Raw genomic sequence first — 15,404 nt, 5'->3', positions numbered from 1 at the left:
CAAAGCGGGTACTACGTATCCTACTCCATGTGTCTAATGCCAACACATGTGATGCACACCGCTGAGCTGCACATCTAATCCCATTGTGTAATACATGCTGCTAAACCTGGTAATCTAATCCCAGCGCGTGATGCAGCGAGCAGCAGTAACAGAATCGGCGCTGCCAGCCGACCTTGTCAGTATAACTTTGTAGTCACCAACAAAATATCTATTCACTGTGATCATAAAACTTCATTCTCTCTTATCCTTTTGCAAACGCTCATAATAGAAGGAGAGGAGTGATGTCACATGTGAGCAGAACCCGCCCACATTTACTGCAGTCGTAATGCGAGCTAACAGTACACAAAGTTTTTATGTGAAATTTCAGCAGCTGCTCCCCCTAGTGTTCAAAAGTTAAAAATATCAAAACTTTATAATTACTTTTCATACTTTATAGTGTTAAAAAAAGTTAATACGTTAATAAAACATTAATATTTTTTTTCAATTGTTGAAAAAAAAATTGATAATGCCGACTTATCTCATAGTGGGAGCCTGAAACCCGGCACCCCCACCAACCAGCTTCCCTCAGTACCGGTAGCGGACGGATGCCAGCAGTTGCGGAGCTGTATAGCACAGCTGGGTAGTGCCCGCTGCCGGCTACTGTGGATCCAATCCTTTTTATTTGAATATGGGCAAAGATATAGAAACTGGGAGCGGCCACTACACAGTTATCTGAAATGTTCTCTACAGCTCAGCAACTGCTGCCGGCAATGGGGACAGCTGATTGATGCAGTGCCACGTCAGACCCCACCGATCGGACATAAAAGCAGTAGAGCAACCATTTATCGGAATGGCTTCAATGTATTTTTCCCCTTATTTTTTGCTCTTCTGATACATTTTAGCAGTTAGCAAAAAGTGGTTTTAAGAGTACAAAAAAACAGCGTAGAAAAGAAGACAGATATTGCCAACTTATAGGAAGATTCCGATATCTAACATTCAGAAGCCTCCATATTAGAGGGAAGACTAGGAACCTATAGTGCCCCCTGATGGCTTCCTTTATGTCTACAGACGCTCTTTTACATATTTCAAAACAAATTCATAAAAATAAAATCAGGAGCCCAGGAGAGTAATATTAATACCTCATGATCCTTTTAAAGCACTGCACTAACTCCGATGAAGGGGCGTCGGAGGAGATTACATACAATGACAGAAGTGGTGGCAGGTCAGTGACACTACCCTCTCTCCTCAGCATTACAAAATTGCTAAACTCAACTATTTTCTAGGAAAGGTTTTATGCAATGCAGAGAAAAATCTCAGAGAAGTAAAGTGTGAGGCAAGGTAGAGAAAATACTCCAGAATAGTATTTATAGCAACAAAAAAACCAAATGTATAAAGACATAGGACTCTCTACAGAAGTCATATGGAGCAGGTCAGACATTTCCTCCAAGACCCATCTTTGCAGCTCCGGTGTTAGTAAGGCCAAACGAGGGTCTTTTTAGCCTTTACATGACCAAAAAATATCAATACAAAGCAAAGAAAAAAAATGTATGCAGTAAAACTGAATCCAGTTAAAAATGTGTAAGTGGACTGTATGCAAACAGTCCGTGACGTTAAGGGGTCACCTGCCCAAGTGATCAGTTATCGCTGCCTAGCACATATATCATGGAGTCCACAGTCGATCCCCAAGTTCCCACGTGTGTATGTATACATCCCATGTACAGGAAAAACAAAGCTTAGAAAAAATACAAATATTCTTATTACATCTCTACTGAAACACGGCAATAGAGTCAACGGATCGGCAATGACATCCTTGTTGACGCGTTTCGATCGTTCACCAGTCTTAATCGATTGTTGATGTAAATTAACTTTAAAAAAACCATAGCGCTTTTTACCTGCCTTTTTTATTTACTCCACATTGGCACCTACATAGGGGGTGGGGAAAGAAACACCAAAAAAAAAAAAAAACAGCCCTGTTCAGCAGCATCTCCAAAAGCCCAGTGGCCATGAGTTTTCTTCCATGAAACTTTAATCGATTTCATCCCACCATCAACCTAACACTCAACTACTCCTGTACTGAAATTAACTTTTTGGACACCGTCATTAAGCTACAGAACAATGAAATAGAGACATCCTTGTACCGGAAACAAATCGACTGTCCAACATATCTTAAATGGGACAGTTTCCCTCCGAAACACATAAAAAACTATTGTCTACAGCCAAGCCATCAGATACAATCGGATATGTTCCAACCCTATAGATAGAGACAAACACCTTGGTGGCCTCAGAAAGACCTTTTTGAATCAAGGCTACCATCCAAGAACAATTGAGAACCAGATTACAAGAGCCACCAGAATATCAAGGAATCATCTCCTACATTACAAAACTAAACAAGAAAGCAACCGGGTGCCTCTAGTAGTCACCTACAATCCAAATCTGGAGGCGTTAAGGAGAGCTGCACGGAAACTACAACCCTTACTACAAAAAGATGCCCGATTACAATCCATATTTCCAGACCCCCCACTTCTGTGTTCCAGGCAGCCCCCAAATCTAAGAAGCATCATTGTCAGAAGCTCCCGGTCATCTCCACCAGCTACAGGTACCTTTCCTTGCAACCAGAAAAAATGTAAAACCTGTCCATTTATAATGACCACAGACAAGATAAAGATTCCCAACTCACATCAGGACTACAAGATCCCAGGTACCTCCAGCTGTATCACATCTAATGCAGTGTACTTAATTATATGTACCAAACGTCCAGCTGGGGGTCTTTATGTAGGGGAGACAGGGCAAAAACTTAGAACAAGGATGAATCCTCATCGCCACACAATAAAAGAAAAAAGAATAGATCTACCTGTAGCCAAGCATTTTTGTTCCCCTGATCACAGCATAAAAGAGATGAAATTACTGGTATTAAAAGGTAACTTCAAATCTCGGAGAAAAAGGAGAATATAAACTAAACTAATGGTGACCTTTGACACCTTCAGAGCAGGAATTAATGTGCCACATGGATTTATGTCATTCTACATCAACTAAGGAATATGCCCATCAGACTTGTGGAGTTATTACAACACTACACCCAACAATGAAACTTTCACTGCCCTCCTCTATGAACTGCTAAAATATTTACAGCCACAAATGTTTCTCTGTCCCATAGTAATAGCTCTGCTTTTCATCACCTGTCTCATCTATTGCATTATTTCTGTGCCCTATTGTGTATAAATATGTGACTTCAGATTTTGGGTTATATAAGCCTGATGAAGAGGCCTGAGTAGTCTGGAAAGCTTCCAACCTGCTACCATCTTTTTAGTTAGCCATTAAAAGGTATCAACCACTGAGGACTCTCAAATCTAAATATTTTTCATGAAATCACAGACTTTACATGAACGGTCACTCAGACATCTGTGATTTCTCACATACACAAAAGTGTCCAGAGTGTCAGTGTTTGGTCATTTTTTACCATCAATGATTTTCATGGATGAAAAAAATAAATAAATGACAACGATTCTCCTATCCACAGCAATGTTAATCAAGGGCGGTGCACAGACGGCACACTGATGGCAATGTGTGTTGTACAAGACTCTCAAACACAAAGACTTGTTTTGGTCATTTTAACCCTGGACAGATTATTAATGAACGCATCTCTGATTTTTTTGGTGAACACATTCTCCGCAAATAAATAACAGACGCAAGAACAGCTCCATAGATCATAATACATATGTATCTTCTCATGAAAATAAATCACGCTGTTCTCAGATGAGGGAGAAAAAAATCTGGTGACCAATTCCTTTAAGAGTGCACTATGAGCTACAACGCTGTAATAAGATGGTGATCACACAGCTAGACTTCAAGTATGTGATTTGCATTGACGCAGTCACGTGCTGACTAGACGTGCGCGGCCTAGCTCAACACAAGAGAATTGAGCGAGGCTGCGCACGTCTTGTTGGAATGTGGCCCGCATGTATGCAAATTGCGCCCAAAGCCTAGGCAACCCCTTTAACCCCTGAACCAGCCGATATCAACACTCTAATGTGTATGGGGGAACCAGCCAACTTATAATTTGGGGAGCTGTTGATCGGGCATGTCTGATTTCAGACTGCCCATCATATTGTTTTCCTGGAGATAAACAGTCAGACATGTCACAGGCTCGAACAGATTGCCACAGCTTTGGGCCTCCACTAAAAATAGCCCTGTGACACAAGTGACCTGTCAATCACCAAAAGTAACTGCATCTTTGCACTAAATGTACTATATGGGGCAGCACGGTGGCTCAGTGGTTTGCACTGCAGCCTTGCAGCACTGGGGTCCTGGGTTCAAATTCCACCAAGGACAACATCTGCAAGGGGTTTGTATGTTCTCCCCGTGTTTGCGTGGGTTTCCTCTGCGTTCTCAGGTTTCCTGCCACACTCCAAAGACATCCTGATAGAGAATGTAGATTGTGAGCCCCAATGGGGACAGTGATGATAATGTCTGTAAAGCAGTGTAATTAATGGTGCTATATAAGTAAGATAAATAAATATGCCGTGCTATTCTTTATAGGCTATGGAAACCTTACAAATGATCATTATATTGTCCCGGTGTATGGGAGAGATGGCCAAGACATGTATAACTTTTACATTTAACTCTCCTGAATCATGATGTGACATTTATGCCGCCAGTACAAGTGCAGGGATTGTTAGAGTCTGTCTATACGTGACTGATCCTCTGCAAGCAAACGTAGAGGAAGAAAAAACACTGCGAAACTTTCAGTGGCAAAAATTGCTTCTGACTTAACTGAGGGAATAATTTGGGTTTGCCACCGATTTCACCCTTAGGGCTCGCTACCCCTTGTGATAAAATCGGATGAATGCAATAAAATAATTGGATTGCATTTGGTCCAATGTTAATCAATGATTCGGTGCTTATCTGTGAGTTTTTTTCTTTCAGCTTGGATCAGATCGAGATTGGACTGAAAAAAAAAAAAAAACGAAGCATGCTGCAATTGCATGCGGAATTCGGATCGCATGAACCCATATACAAGTCTATTGGTGTGTGTGTGAAACATCGCACTGCACTCGGATATCACCAGAGTGCAGTGCGATTTAAGCCGATGCCGGCAACAGAGGAGATGGAGAAATTAATTTCCACGTCTCCACAGCAGCTGTGCTGCGTTTCTGTCATGCGAGAGGATCGGAGCGCAGAGCACTGACACTCGCAGTAGATCAGGAACAGAGTGTCATTAGTATCTCACATCGGATGTGATACGCTAGTGTGTCTACGGCCTTACAGTGAAATCAGCAATAATCGGCAGTATCGGCTGCCATGCTGGGCGTTTCAAAAATGTGTTGCAGGTCAACATCCGCTGCAGATTTTCTTTGCATTGTGTGGATTAGATTTCGAGATGCCAAATTAGTTTACACAGATATTCTGGGCTGCGGATTACAGAAAGAATAAAGTAGTTTAGCAACAGGGAAACCTGATGAGAGTTGGCCTTTTACATGTTTGTTAAAAATCAGGAAAAAATCCAAGGTGTATTTTTGCAGCTGGATTTATGGCATAAATACTCAAGCCACAGTCGTGGATAGAGAGGAGCAAAAAGATTCTCAGATCCAGCGTCCATATCAGTCCCTGGCAGCAGAAACAGGGTCCTGCAAACTTCCTCGGCCGGCCCTCAATTGCTGGCATCCTGGGGGACCTCTGGTGTGCTGGGCAGGACCATGCTTCAGCTGCCACGGAGTATCGATGTGGATGCCGAACTAGGGACCTGCAAATCCCTTGTCGAGGATTTACATAGTTAGTTAGCTGCTGTCTGGACCACTGGCATTTTTTCAACCTATATAAGGTGTTCGAGGGGCTTAAAGAGAAGATATCATGAAAAAAAATTACCTATTGTTAGATCAGGTTTTTTGGTTACATGTATTTAAATTAAAAAAAATCGGAATCTTGCAATTTTCACATTTACCACTAGGGCTTTTTATGACGTACACTTCCTGTCCTTTCAGGAAGTTTTCATCAGAGGCAGGATTACAATGACAGGTAACACCTCTATGCACAGCTGATAACGCAACACCAGACCCTCCTGGCTTCACAATGACCTTTCACATTAGATGCTTCAATAGAAAAGTTAGGGTCAGAATCGGAGCATTGTGTCTTTGTACTTGTGTTGTTTCCTGAAACAGGAAGTTAGAATGCAAAAAAAAAAAAAGCCCCACTGGCCAGTGTGAAAACTGCAAACGTTCTAATTTTTTTTTTTTATTATTCAGATTGTGATATGTAAAAACAAACAATCCATTGTTAAAAAATGTTTGAAAAATACAGGTAATTTTCTGAAGATCGCTTTGCTTTAAGGTTTCACAATGGGCGGTGCTGTTCATTTACTGTCACATTCTCCTGGACGGAGCTTTCCAGATTGCTTAACGCTGTTCTAAGAAAAGTTTCATGCTATGTGGCCAGAAACATAAGGAAGTAGGAAGTGTGACGCAAAAATCTTTTACCACATCTAGTTGAGTAATGCAGAGAAAATATTCCAAGCATGTCACTTCTAGGCATGCACTCTGATATTTTAGTGATATAGTTTCATACTCTCCATACGAAAGCGTAATCGAAATGAACCAAAAATTGCCAAATTACACATCATCAAATCATTATCAAAGTTGGGGTATTCCCAACGACAAGATTCTATCCCAATATGTAGTAGATGTAATAATATTATCAAATATCTCCAATTAGAAATGTAGTATAGTTCTTCTGATTCACTATGCCGCTTATCCAATGTGCAGGGCATTACAGTAGCTTAGGTATCCATGGTTATGACCACTAAGAGCTGTCTAACTGGTACTATATGAGTGGTGGTAACCATGGATAAATAAGCTACTGCAATGCCCTGCGCAAGCGGTAAGCGACGTAACAAATCTGGAGAACTATGCTACATTTGTAATTGGAGGTATTTGCTGATATTATTACATGCACTACATATTGGAATAGGATCTTGGAGACGGGAATAACCCTTTAAAGCACACAAACTGTTAAACACTGTAACGAATGTAACCTGTACTGTCCCCAACAAAAAAACATGACCTGTAGGTTTCAACATAGTTGGATAGAACTTCCAGTTTGTAGGAAGAAAAAAAAAAAAAAAAAAAAAAAAAAAAAAACAACACAGTAAAAACTTTGTTTTCTGTCGATGCTCTCGATTATTCATAAAGCATGGTGAAACAGTTTTTAGCAGAAGTAATGAAGCATGATGAAATTTACTAAAATCTACCATATACTGTCATTACGCACTGGCCCATAAAAAGTGTCAATTATTTACACTACAGACACTTTAATATTAAATTGGTTTTCCCCATCTTGTGATGTAATGAAGTATAGCAGGGACACGCCGTCACTTTAGGATCTGTGTAGGTCCGTGAGCGTGAAGGGGGTGGTGTAGCCTTAGTGTAGCCCTGCAAGACCTTTAAAGTTTTCCCTGCACATTCAATCCCAGGGCCACCCCAAGCCCAATTCACGTGAATTGGGCCATGATGAAGTTTACTACACAACGAGTGGCCAGGACAGTGTCAGGGTGCAGGAAACATTGAGAAGGAGGCTCTACATCCCCCACAGTCTCAGGAGCTGGGGGTCCTAGACATCTTGCTATAGGTTTAGCATTTTCATTCACAATTTAAAGGTTAAAAAAGTAATGAAAAAAAAAAACTAACTTGGAAGTATAAACCTCACTATTAGAGAGGAGTGAATTTATTTTGTAGGACCCTGATACAAGGACCACATCATCAGTCCGTGATCACCGAATGGGAGCCTTGTGAACTTCCTACCTGTCGGAGTTCACAGCCCCTTTTCTGATTTGTGGGCCTGTCATCGTCATCGTTACAGTGTAAAGCAGAGATGATGTTGAGGAGGCCTACTAATCAGAAGTCGTCGGAGATTCCACCAAATAGGAGTTGGTTATGGACTGCTGCAGTGTTCACAGGACCAGAGGAATGTTCTGCTATGCTGAATGCACTTGGGAAAATCATCAAGATCCGCTGCTGGCAGCTCCCTTTACAAAGTAGGCATTGTCCAATCAGAAGGATACAAAAACCACTCAAGCAAATGCAAAACTCCTCCAAAAAGAACTCCTCTCTACTTATTACAGGTGAGGTGACACTTACCTTTCCTAACAAGGCTGGCTAAAATCAGAGACCTGGATATAGTTATTTTGCTTCTCCTGCTATGTCCAGAGAAATGATAAAAAATAACCAAATGTCAGAAATGTATAAAATCGAAAAGTTTTATATGTTTGTTCTTTGATAAAATATGTTCGCAAGAAAAAACGTTACATTAAAATAAATCTCCAGCTCTGGTCCACTGCCTGTTTTTTTTTAAAAAAATTTCAAGCAGTTGTCCGAGCCATGAACAAAAAAAAAAAAAAATCCTTGAAGTAAAAAAAATCTTTTAAATATGTAAAATTGTAAGGCTAGGAGTTTGGTTTTTTTTGAGGCGCTCAAAAACGAGGATTTTTCAAGCAGAAATCACTTCAGGAAAAACACTGTTTTGGGAGATTTTTTGGAGGAGTTTTGCATCTGCTTAAGTGTTTTTTGCATCCTTCTGATCAGATAATGCCTACTTTGTAAAGGGAGCTGCCAGCAGCAGATCTTGAGGATTTTCCCAAGTGCATTCAGTGTGGCAGAACATTCATCAGACAACCATAAGGCTATGTGCCCACGATGCAGAAATGCTGCATATTTTTTCCGCTTCTCCCTGGCAGGAAAAACGCATGCGGATTTTACATGCGTTTTTCCCGCCAGGTAGAAGCAGTTTGTCAAGCGTTTTTGGATGCATTTCTGCATGCGAGTTATCAAGCGCTTTTCCAAGCAATTTTAGCATCACTTGGAAAAGTGCTTGACAACTTGGTCACACTATATAAATCCATGCAACCGGCATATATAGTGTGACCAAGTAATAGTTAAAAAAAAAAAAAAAAAAAGAAAGAAAGAATAATAATGGTAAAAAATAAAACATTATACTTATCTTCCAATGTCCCCCGGTCTCCTTCTCCGATGCGTCCGGTCTCCCCGGTGTCTCGAAGTCGTGTAAAAGGACCTGCCATGACGTCATTTAGTCATGTGTCAGGTCACGTGACCGCCGACGTCAGAGGTCGCGTGACCTGTCACATGACTAAATGACGTCATGTCAGGTCCTCACACCACCGCGAGCCGCCCAACACACCGCACGCATCGCTGAGGAGGCCGGGGGCCATCGGAAGGTAAGTATAATGTTTATTTTTTATTTTAAATTCTTTTTTATACAGGTTCTATAGTACCTGGGTCTGGATGAGAGCCTCCTCTTCTCCAGGCCTGGGTACCATCCGCACATTGAATCGCTTCATATCCGCATGTGCATGATGCGGATATCAAGCGTTTCAATGCAAGTCAATGGCGGCAATGACGCTGTGTGTCCGCAAAATTAATGGACATGCTGCGTATTTTTCCGCAATGATAATCTGCAGCGGAAATTTCCGCAGCATGTGCACAGCACATGCGGATTATCATTGGGGACCATGGGGCACGTATTACCAAGCGTTTTTTAAGCGTTTTCGCTGCGGAAATTTCAAGGCAAAAACGCTTGAAAAACGCATAGTGGGCACGCAGCCCAAGTCTGGGGATTTCTGCACATGGCCGTCATACTCCATAAATTGAGAACTTTTTGCAAAATTTTCAGCATTTGCAGATCATTAACATGTCTATCCTATGATTTCTATAATGTCGTGACTTTTCCTTCTTGGTGTTGCAATTTCAATGTTGCGGCGTGTTTACAACAAAGTCAATAAGAAAAGTATTTCAAGCAGTTTTTCAGACTCCGTGTGCATATAGTCAATTACTCCCATGCTGATGCTTCCCTGACCCTATACTCATTCCTGCTGCAGACAATCATTGGCTGCAGTGGGGGTCTAAGTGGTTAAGTGGTATGAAAACATTACTGCTACAGCCAGTGATTGGCTGCAGTAGTTACATTTCAAGTCAGCATATCACTGAATGTTTAATAGGCGACTGGTAGGGAACCAGGGTAGCGCACAGCATGGCAGTAGCAGGGGAAATTAATGGGACTTCTACACCAATATAAGCATTAAATTTATATTTAAATATTTATATAATTATTTATATTTTTATGTCATGTTATTTTTGTTTTAAGTGCACCAAAATTGGATTTGTACAATTCTAACCTAATTCCTATTTACCAGATTTTTCGAACTATAAGACGCACTTTTTTCCTCCAAAATTTTGGAGGAAAGTGGGGAGTGCGTCTTATAGTCCGAATACTATATACATGGCTGTGTGTGATGATGGGTGTGGGGGAGCGGCAGCGGGGGATCAGCGTGGCACAGGAGGCAGCAGCCGCCTGCTGCAGCCTACGCTGTGCCCGCTACTAAAGAAAATGCATATTCCCTGCTCCCCACATCCATGGGCGTGGAGAGGAATGAATATTCATTTTTCTTAATAGCCAGCACACTGGAGCCGCAGCGCAGCTCCTGCTGCCGCTCCCATGGGTTTAAGTGAATATTCATTGTCTTTCATGTGTGGGGAGCAGTGACTATTACAGCACAGCGTCTCACACTGTGTGAGGGCACATGGCAGGGACGCCATGCATGGCTCACACAGTGAGAGTGTTGGCAGCAGAGTGGGACAGCGCTGGAGGAGAGAGGAGGCAAGTATGACTATTTTTTTTTTGTAGGCAGTGTGATGGGGGCTCAAGGGGTGCCATGCATACCAGGATGGGGGCTCAAGGGATGCCAATGCATACCAGGATGGGGGCTCAAGGGGTGCCAATGCATACCAGGATGGGGGATAAAGGGGTGCCAATGCATACCAGGATGGGGGATAAAGGGGTGCCAATGCATACCAGGATGGGGGATAAAGGGGTGCCAATGCATACCAGGATGGGGGATAAAGGGGTGCCAATGCATACCAGGATGGGGGATAAAGGGGTGCCAATGCATACCAGGATGGGGGATAAAGGGGTGCCAATGCATACCAGGATGGGGGATAAAGGGGTGCCATGCATACCAGGATGGGGGATAAAGGGGTGCCAATGCATACCAGGATGGGGGATAAAGGGGTGCCAATGCATACCAGGATGGGGGATAAAGGGGTGCCAATGCATACCAGGATGGGGGATAAAGGGGTGCCAATGCATACCAGGATGGGGGATAAAGGGGTGCCATGCATACCAGGATGGGGGATAAAGGGGTGCCATGCATACCAGGATGGGGGATAAAGGGGTGCCATGCATACCAGGATGGGGGATAAAGGGGTGCCATGCATACCAGGATGGGGGATAAAGGGGTGCCATGCATACCAGGATGGGGGATAAAGGGGTGCCATGCATACCAGGATGGGGGATAAAGGGGTGCCATGCATACCAGGATGGGGAATCAAGGGGTGTCATGCATACCAGGATGGGGAATCAAGGGGTGTCATGAATGCCAGGATAGGGAATCAAGGGGTGCCATGCATACCAGGATGGAGGATATTAACAGCATTGGGGGACATTACCCCAATACCAGTGTCAGCAGCAGACCCCCTCCCCCATAACAGGGCATCATGACCACATTTTTTGCTTACATTTTTTTTCCCTAATTTCCTCCTTTAAAACCTAGGTGCATCTTATGGTCAGGTGCGTCTTATAGTCCGAAAAATACGGTACTCTACTAATTAAACACATGGCAACTGCATAAATGTACAGCAAGTCAAAGGCAATATATTTCCATACCTTCGCCACATCAAATCTTTCAGTTTTCAAATCCAAAAGAACCACCTAAAGAAAAAAAGTGACAGGTATAATTAAAAGACAGATAAGTTACGTAAACACAAGACATGGCTAAGAAGCATTACTGACATTGGGAATAAAACTGATTAGGGTTAAGAAGGGTTTCCATTCTTCATTCTGTTCAGCACCAAGTGTGTGAGAAGATACTTGTGAGTGACATGACAATCATGTAATTAGCAGATGGCGATGACAGTCATTACAGGCACAGTCCCTACCACTGACGTAGTATTGTACCCAGAAACTACATAAGATGGTCTCTTAGGCTGTGTGCCCACGTAGCGTTTTTCAAGCGTATATGCTGCGGAATTTCCGCAGCGTAAACGCTTGAAAAACGCATGTAGATCCGCACCCCATGGTCCCCAATGGCATTCCGCAATGTCAATGCCCATGCTGCGGATTTTTCCGCAGCGTATATGCTGCAGTCAAAAATCCGCAGCATGTTCATTAATTTTGCGGAAGCGCCGCGGAATCAATGTGCGGATGGTACCCAAGTCTGGAGGAGAGGAGACTCTCATCCAGACCTGGGTACCAAAGAACCTGTAAAAAAAAGAATAAAATAAAGTTTATACTTATCTTCTGATGTTTTCCCTCCGTCGCGCTGTTGTCTGAAGGACCTGCCACGTCATTGAGTCATGTGACCCACCACATGACTCAATGACGTCACCGCAGGTCCTGCACACAGCAGCGTGAGCCGCTCAAGCCTCCGGACGGGGCAGAGAATGCATCAGAAGGTGAGTATAAAGTTTATTTTTTTATTTTTTACCATTCTGAACAAGTTGTCAAGCACTTTTCCAAGTGATGCTTGGAGAAGTGCTTGATAACCCGCATGCGGAAATGCATGCAAAGACGCCTCACAAACGCTTCTACCTGCCGGGAAAACCGCATGTAATATCCGCATGCGATTTTCCCGCCAGGGAGAAGCGTTAAAAATATGCTTCAGGTCCGCAACGTGGGCACATAGCCTAAAAAGGTACAGTCCAACTGGTCACTGGCTGACCGACAACTTGATATCACCTGATAATGCGAAAATTTGCAACCCTTTCCTGTCGCAACCAATTTTTAGCCATTCGTTTTTTTTCTACCATTTCCAAGATCCATAACGTTTTTATTTTTTCATCGACATTGCCATATGAAGGCTTGTTTTTTTGGGGGGTTTTTTTGCAGGACGAGTAGTAGTTTTGAATAACACTGTGCATTTCACCATATAGTGTACTGTATAATGTACTGAGAAATAAGAAACAAATTCTAAGTAGGGTAAAATGGTGGGAGGGAAAAAAAACACAGTTCTGCCATCCATTGTTTGGTGGATTTCGCTTTTATGGTGTTTATTGTGTCATAAAAATAGCATGATTTTCCTGGTCAGTGCAGGTAACAAACAACAACCAGTATAGATTATTTTTTAAGTTTTACGGTACGAAAGAATAATTTTGTACTTTAAAAAAATAAATAAATAAATAAAAATAAAATAAATAATGATAATATTATTGGTGTCACCATTTTGTGAAACTTGCAAGTTTGTTTTTTTATTATTTGCCAAGATGTAATTTACATTGGATCCATTTTGTTATACATGATTTCTGGTTGCTTCTTTTGCATTTTTAAAGGGAACCCGTCACGTCCTAGCTGTCCTCTACACTGCCCCCATAGCGTTGTTAGTGATGTAATGTGCATCACTAACCAGCTGTTTTCATGAAAATTGGTGCAGCTATAATGATTTTATAACGTTTAATATACTTCGATCCTACCCAGCTTCACTGCGCATGTGCTATGACGCGCTATGTTCCTGGCGCATGCGCAGTGAAGCTGGTAACCACACAGCCTCACTGCACAGGCGGCCGGACATATACAAGTGCGCCTGCGCCCTACAATATCAGGGCTTGCCGGGAGCAGGATTTAAATACATGGACGGCGCCAGCAGTGACTGAATGCTGCGCCCCCCCCCCCCATGACTGAATATGACAAGTACGCCCCTATGACTGAAAACACAGGTAGGAGCTAAGTATATTAAACGTTATAAAATCATTATAGCTGAACCAATTTTCATGAAAACAGCTGGTTAGTGATGCACATTGCATCACTAAGAACGCTATGGGGGCAGTGTAGAGGGCAGCTAGGACGTGACAGGTTCTCTTTAATGAGAGTTGTGGCAACCAAAAAAAAAATATATAAAATTGGAGTCTCAACTTTTCTTTTTGCTTTAGGGCGTTTATTGTAAGGGTTAGTCATTTTATACTTTGATGGATTAGACCTTTGTGGATGTGGCGATACCGAATTTGCTTATATTTTACATTTCTTTATTTTTAAATGAGGAAGTTTTCTCTTTTATAGATTTAAAAATTTGTTTTACTTTACACTTTAATTTTGTAGCCCCCATAGAGGAATTGAGCCATGTTGTATACACTGCAATAGTGTAGTAAGTACCGTATTTTTCGGACTAGAAGACGCACCGGACCATAAGACGCAACTCGTTTTAGAGGGGGAAAATAGAAAAAAATGTAAGCAAAAAATGTGGCCATGATGCACTGTAAAGGGGGAGGGGGTCTGCTGCTGACATTTTTTATAGGGGTAATGTCACCCGATTCTGTTAATATCCCCCATCCTGGTATATATGGCCCCCTCATCCCCATCCTGGTATGCATGGCACCCCTCATCCCCATCCTGGTATGTATGGCCCCCCACTCATCCCTCATACTGGTATGCCACCCTCATCCTAGTATGTATGGTCCCACACTCATCCCTCTTCCTGGTATGCTTGGCACCACCTGATCCCCGTCACGTTGCACACAAAAAAAAAAATAAACAATTATGCTCATCTCCTCTCTCCTCCAGCGCTGCGTTCTGCTCAGCTGCTGAAAGGGATCTCACTGTGTGAGCCGCGCATTGCGTAACAAATAATGCCAGCACAGAGTTGTGTTCATAGTGACTCTGCTGTCATCATTGAAGTGAACGGCTCCTTTCGGGCCCTGTCGAAGATTACAACAGAAAACCCTAAATAGAGCTCAGTGGATTGCATGTGCATGTAGCCTCAGAAAGCTCCAGGACCTATAGTGCTGGCACAATTCCGATGCAGAGTCAAAAAGAATGGATGACAATTTACAGAGCACGAGAGTAAAGAAAGTTTAGAATAACACGCGCCCAAATCGATTTATCTTGTGGAGGATATCGGGAAGAAAAACAACTGTAGAAAAGCTTGTTGTATGTGAGGACAGATACGCTTTAAAGCAGCTAGGCACAAGGAAACCTTGTGCGGTCAAGAAAACATTTACATTCCACCTTGATACCCTTCAACCTGGTAAAGTATTAGTCAGAAGTTTACAAAAGTTGGACAAAAGTATTTTCCAAGGCTGTCAAACCTTCATAGCAGGTTGTAACAGGAGGGCATGAGCTGTGCTCGCTCTACACCCTGGCTGCTAAATCCACAAGCCGTCACATTCTTCCAATCCCTGATCCTATGGTAGAGCTGGCCACAGACGACATATTAATATCAGCCAAACCCACCGACTGACAAGACCTGACAACCATCTAACATGTATAGGGGTCTCCCTACATTGGTCCTCTTGGGGATGGGGTTGTGGAAAAGATTGGGTAGTTGGTATTCAATATGTCTGATCCTTCCGTCTTCAGGAATGGTAAGCTGCCAGCAG

General features: G+C 42.5%; 1 protein-coding gene across 1 annotated transcript in view; it reads right to left on the bottom strand.

Moving 5' to 3' along the window:
• NCK1 (NCK adaptor protein 1) overlaps nt 1-15,404 on the bottom strand; it is a 106,429-nt gene that overhangs the window by 45,022 nt on the left and 46,003 nt on the right. Inside the window, exon 3 of the mRNA XM_073674284.1 lies at nt 11,704-11,748. The gene's annotated coding sequence lies outside the window, so the exon portion shown is untranslated. The remainder of the gene's footprint in view (nt 1-11,703; nt 11,749-15,404) is intronic.

This window comes from Phyllobates terribilis, unplaced genomic scaffold (assembly GCF_046119375.1).
Source record: "Phyllobates terribilis strain yellow unplaced genomic scaffold, ASM4611937v1 Scaffold_3__8_contigs__length_932513732, whole genome shotgun sequence".
NCBI classification, from domain to species: Eukaryota; Metazoa; Chordata; class Amphibia; order Anura; family Dendrobatidae; genus Phyllobates; species Phyllobates terribilis.
The sequence above is the reverse complement of the archived record's forward strand: the minus strand, read 5'-3'. Positions and strand labels throughout refer to the sequence as shown.